The sequence below is a fragment of the Mobula hypostoma genome, chromosome 25 (assembly GCF_963921235.1).
Source record: "Mobula hypostoma chromosome 25, sMobHyp1.1, whole genome shotgun sequence".
NCBI classification, from domain to species: domain Eukaryota; kingdom Metazoa; phylum Chordata; class Chondrichthyes; order Myliobatiformes; family Myliobatidae; genus Mobula; species Mobula hypostoma.
The window spans coordinates 43,939,782-43,945,781 of NC_086121.1; the positions used below are offsets into that span (position 1 = coordinate 43,939,782).

Genomic DNA, 6,000 nt, shown 5'->3' on the forward strand with positions numbered 1-6,000 from the left:
CGCAGCTTCAGAGAACACACTGCCTCCTCTACAGCTGCGTTGGCTGCCCAATTGCGCCCAGATCTGGTTGTAACGCCTGCTTGCTTTATCAAGACTTCATTAGAATCTCTCAAGCTTAATAAGGCTCTGCATTTTGCCACCTTGAATTCCTCCACAACAGATGACAGGGGAAGCTGCAGTAACTGGATTTCCGTCTATATTCCCCCTTACCAGAATATATCTGCCCTCCTTATCTTCCATTTCGAATACTTTTTCAAAATTTAGCTTGTTTGAGGTAAGAATAACAACTCTTCTTCTATGTCCTGATTTATATGAGGAGAAAAACTAATTAGTGAAGCCCATTCTCTTCAATTTTCCATGCTCATTATCACTTAAGAGAGTTTCCTGTAAATATACTACATGGGCTTGGTCTTTTTTCATTTTTGATAGAATTTTACTACATTTAATTGGATTCACCAGCCCATTGACATTAAAAGAAATGAATTTTACCTTGTTCTTAGCCATGTGTATTTATCTGTCAGTATATCATTGAAATTTACAGAATATAACTTAATTGATCTATTCCCTGAACAAATAAGAAGAGATACGTTTTCATACACAGAGAGCAGTGCCAAGTCTGGTGGCAGAGGCAGATACATTAGGAACATTAAATAAACGCTTAGGCATGTGAATGATAGAAAAGTGGAGGACAGGTTTAGATTGATTTTAGAGTAAGTTATAACGTTGAAACATCATCATGAAGGGTCTGTACTGTGGCATCGTGCTCTATTTTCTTTTTGCTTCAAATTATTTGTAGCCTGGGGAAAAGTACACGCTCAGGACAACAAAGACTTTTCGGGTTTTAATTCCTTTATTGGTTTTTGATGTTTAAGTGCCAGAAGAGGGTCGCGAAACGAAACGAATGATTTTACAACCAGTTCTTGCCGTTACAATCTCAGTTTAACTTCCGATCCACACCCTTGGGTATGAACAGAATTGCGTATGCAGTATAAAAAATACCAGAACTAATACGGTACAAATACGGTAGTGGCAATCCAGAAGGAACACAATACAAACATTAGAAACCCACCCACCCTACATCTTATACCTAACAGTGAAAAATGTAAGCGAATACATCTCATGTAAGACGTATACACGTGCTGAACTTCCGAATGGAGACTAAACATTCATGCTATGCGGTTACATGCACAATCAGTCCCGATACAATAAAGTTAGACAAAAGGTACACTTTGGCACAACTTTTACAAGGTATTGTCTGGTAGTTAAATTACAGTAAACCTGACCTACTTGGATGGTGAGGAACTTTGCCCAAGCCACGCGATCCAGCGTTGAGTCATTTACTCAAGAAAATCTAAAGCATCCACATGTAAAACATGCCAAACTACTGATATTCTCATTTCGCCAGCAAGAATAAATGAATTCACACTCTGGCAGAGACCAGACTCCAACGCCCCACCAGCATCCTCAGCAGAAAGCAAAATGGTCTCCCCACTATCCCGCACGTGCGTAATGACATCACCATCTCCCTTAAAGGCACAAACAACTATTCTAGCCTTACCCGGATGGATGTCTAAGTACACTTTTAACGATACTGAATAAGATCTGATGGTCACCCGGTTACATATTGTTGAAAAATAACAAGATGCAAGTTTCATTTGAGTGACTGAGCCAATATTTTCTGTACTTATTTACAAGGCAAAATTGAGATATTGTTTCACACAAGTGTTTGTTGAATTCCAGGTATTTCTAACTGTTATCATACACTGTACCACCAGTAAGTATTACCATTTTTATTTTAACATTTATAATCATTTTATTAATTCTGAATATTTTTCAAATGGTAATTAACTGAAATCTTTGTTTTTAGATTATGTTACTGGATTTTGCCGTGAGTATTTATCTCCCATTCTAAATAATGAAAATTTATTATTTCAATATCAATGCTCTTTAAAACCTCATGCAGTACATTCTAAAATTATGTTAATCAACTTAAAATTACAACTATAGTGGAATGAAATAGTCTTCGTAAAAGATTTAAGATGAATTTTGAAGAGTAACTGGGCTTTGGAAGAGGGAGAGAGGGAGATAGAGAGGTGGAGAGAGAGAGAGAGAGAGGGAGAGGGGCAGAGAGCAGGGAGAGAGAGATGGGGAGAGAGAGGGGGAGGGAGAGGGGGAGAAGAGGGAGGGGAGAGAGGGGAAGAGGGGATGGGGAGGGAGAGAGAGGGAGATGGGGAGAGGGAGAGAGAGGGAGATGGGGAGAGGGAGAGAGAGAGGGAGGGAGGGAGGGAAAGAGAAAGGGAGGGAGAGAGAGAGGGGTAGAGGGGGAGAGGGAGGGAGGGAGGGAGGGAGAGAGAGAGAGAACAATAACAATAACTATTTCTATAGTTGCAATGTCCTCATGATCCTCATTTTGAGTCAACCTGTAGTTTTCAAATACCTTGATCTTCCCACCAGCACACCCAAAATGAGTGTTAATCACTGTGGACTCCAAGGCTACCTTCTCACTACGCCGGATAACTTTGAAAACGAAGCTTTTTCTCTTCATTTTGACCCTCCATCCACATTGAAACGGCATTTTCATCCTCCAAAAACAGAGCTTTTCTAAAACACTCTCCAGAGTGTGTAAATTTGAAAATGATTGTTGCGCGTTGTGCGAACGGGGTAAACGGAGAGATTTAAAAATGCTGTCATGACAACACCACAACAAAAATTCTTTTTCTGCTTCTGCTTGGTACTGCACAAGCACTGCCGGACGGCTGTTATAACGCGCAGTCGGTGTGAACGGCGTGAGAGTTAGTGAGCTTTTTTGACTAGATCCCCTAAATTGATTTGATTGAGTGTATCCTTAAAAATAATAATGTCAGAAATACTGCGCAGGTCTGGCAACAGAAGATTCTATTCTCTTGTTGATCTTGGGTAGAGGACAGTGTTACATGCTCAAGGAGATCTGTTTTTTTTGTGAGAATGCTGTAATGGTCTTTTGGAGGTCACCTGATGTGATTTTCCCGCCGATGTGAGGTCACATGATGACATGTGCCCCCCCCTGACTATATAAGGGTCGACTCAGGTGACGCAGTAGCTTTTCGGAATTTGTAGATTTCCAGGTGGAACATGTTGTGCCTCCGTTTCTGTTGCGTGTTTGTTTTTGTGACACTGTTTCATTTTTAAAACGGAAGGTGTGTTCTCTTACAAGATAATGTATTTGGACTGGAAATTTGTGGCTGGAAGTGCCAATTTACTCAATTCCAACAGTTTTGAAGGGAGAGTGAGGAATTCATCGAAGTGAAGGATCGAGAGAAGTCGGCATCGGTTGGCAGTTTAATAAAGGATCGACCTTATTGAGTCTTCGTTGAAGAGAAGCTGTATTGAGATAACTCTTGTAAAAGCGCAATGAGTTCATGCACAAAGGCTCTCTCTCTCTAAACAATTTAAGGTCAGTCGATTTAAACTGTTTAATTTCGGCATCGGGAATCCTGTGGACAGAACCGGCAGTAAAGGTGCGTCGGTGAAGAAATCGTTCTCCAGAGAAGTCTCTCCCAATTGAATGCGTAAAACTGTTGGACTTTTGAAGTTATCGCTTTCAGAACTATATCTGACTGTATCGCTTTAAGAACTGTTTTCGCATTTAACGCTTTAAGAACCAGAGCCGAGTGGTGAGCTGGTGAACAACTGCGTACCTGTTAACCTCTGGTTAAAGTTTTCCTTTGTTTTTTTTTCCTTATTGTTTATATGTGTTTAATAAATGTTTGGTTGTTTTTATAAAACCTGTCTCGATTAATATTCATTGTTGCCGGTTACATAACATAATTTTGTTGGAGCTCGGGCGTGATAAGTTCCGATTTTGAGTTTAAGTGCTGGTAGTTGCCATTTTGATTTGGTAAAAGGGAATACTCGATTTTTTTTTTGGTTTGATTGGTGTGTGTGTTGTATTCGGCAACAATGGATATTGATGAGTTTTTGAGGACGCCTGACTCGGGATTTTTAGAGGATGCGAGAAAACCTGTGGTATTGGAGATTGCTAAGAAGTTGGATATTAAAGGGATTACTAGAAATTCCACTAAGGCTTTCATACAAAGGAAAATTGTTGAACATTATATTAATTTGAAATGTTTTGAGGAGGAGGTGTTAGAGCAGTTTCCAATGAGTAATCTGGAAATGCAGTTGCATCTTGAACAGTTAAAGTTTGAAAGATTTAAAGTGGAAATGAGAGAAAGAGAAGCTGAAAACCAGAGGAAATTTGAGCTAGAGATGGAGAAAATAAGGTCTGGGAATCAGTCTTCTGGTTCTACAAAACAATTTATTGCTAGTCGTGAGGTTGTTTTGGCTCCTCCATTTAATGAAGCTGATGTGGATACGTATTTTCAGCATTTCGAAACAGTTGCTCTGAGTTTAAAGTGGCCGAAGGACCAATGGCCAGTGATGGTACAAGGTGTAATTAAAGGCAAGGCACAACAAGTTTATACAGCTTTAAATGCTGAGCAAGCACTGGATTATGATATTGCTAAAGAGAATATATTAAAAGCATACGAGATGGTTCCGGAAGCGTATAGAGAAAGATTTAGAAGTTTAAAGAAATCGCTGGAAAAAACTTGTATGGAATTTGCCTATGAGAAATCTGTGTATTTTGAGAGATGGGTTTCCTCTAAAAATGTGAATGGGGAGTATAATAAATTGAAAGAGATGATTTTGCAGGAGGAATTTAAAAGAAGCATTCCTGTTGAAGTGAGAACATACTTAAATGAACAGGACACTGCTACATTGCAGGAGATTGCTAAATTGGCTGATGAGTATGTTTTAATTCACAAGAATAAATTTTCTCCAGGTAAATTTTTTAAAAGGAAAACCAACACAGGGAGTCAAGGTAAACCAGAAATTAAATCTGAAGTTAGTGAGAAAAGTAAGGATGATGGGAGACATGTGAAGGAAAGACATTTTGGTATTATTTGTAATTATTGTAAGAAACCTGGACATGTGGTGGCTAACTGCTTCTGATTGAAACGGAAAGAGAAAGAAGTGGCCCCAGATGCTTGTGTGCAGCATATTGGAAAACCTGTAAAACCACAGGGTTTAGAAAATATTACTGAAGATGTGTCAGAGTCTAACCAAGTTGAGAAGGGATATGAAGCTTTTATAACAGAAGGATTTGTATCCTTGAAAGAAGGATCCAATGCAGTACAGATAAGGATACTTAGAGATACTGGAGCTTCACAATCACTAATATTAGATAGTGTGTTAAGGTTTAATGATGAGTCTGACACTAGTGAGGTAAATTATATAAGAGGAGTAGGGAGTGCCCTTATGCCAGTACATTTACATAGAGTAAATTTAAGGTCAGGATTAGTTACAGGGGTTGTTAAAGTAGGACAACAATCCAGTTTACCTGTGAATGATGTTTCTCTTTTGTTAGGGAATGACTTAGCAGGCGGACAAGTTTTTCCTGAAGTGCATTTGACAATAAATCCTGATTCTGAGGAACCACAGAGGGATTCTAACACAGATTCTTCCTGTGTTGTAACAAGAGCTATGGCTAACAAGACTGATGTAAAGGATGTGGTTGTTACCCATGACAGTTCAAATCAAGATTTGAATTTTGAGGATGTATCAGAAACTTTCTTACCTACCTTATTTGATCAGGATTTTGATGATAAGTCTGACCAGGAAGATTTGTCTTTATCTCAGAAGGAGATGATGGCAGAGCAGGGTAGGGATCCTGAGATAGTTAAATTAAAAGAGCAAGCTCTTCCAGATAGTGAAATTGGAAAAATACCAGTTGAATATTATTTTGAAAAGAGGGTATTAATGAGAAAGTGGAGATCGCCTACAATTCTTGCTAGTGAGGAATGGGAAGTTAATCATCAGGTTGTTGATCCTAAAATTTACGGAAATGAGATTTTGACTATGGCTAATAGTATTCCTTTTGGTGTTCACTTAGGGGTAAAGAAAACTATGAACAAAGTTTCTAAACATTTTTATTGGCCTAGTTTAAGACAAGATGTGGCA

At 38.9% G+C, this 6,000-nt stretch overlaps 1 long non-coding RNA gene across 2 annotated transcripts in view; it reads right to left on the reverse strand.

The window, feature by feature from the left end:
• Positions 1-1,470, reverse strand: part of LOC134337839 (uncharacterized) — a 119,425-nt gene extending 117,955 nt beyond the window's left edge. For both annotated transcript variants that reach the window (XR_010016084.1, XR_010016083.1), the window contains exon 1: positions 1,288-1,470. This is a non-coding gene — a long non-coding RNA (uncharacterized LOC134337839). The remainder of the gene's footprint in view (positions 1-1,287) is intronic.
• Positions 1,471-6,000: the final 4,530 nt, after the last annotated feature.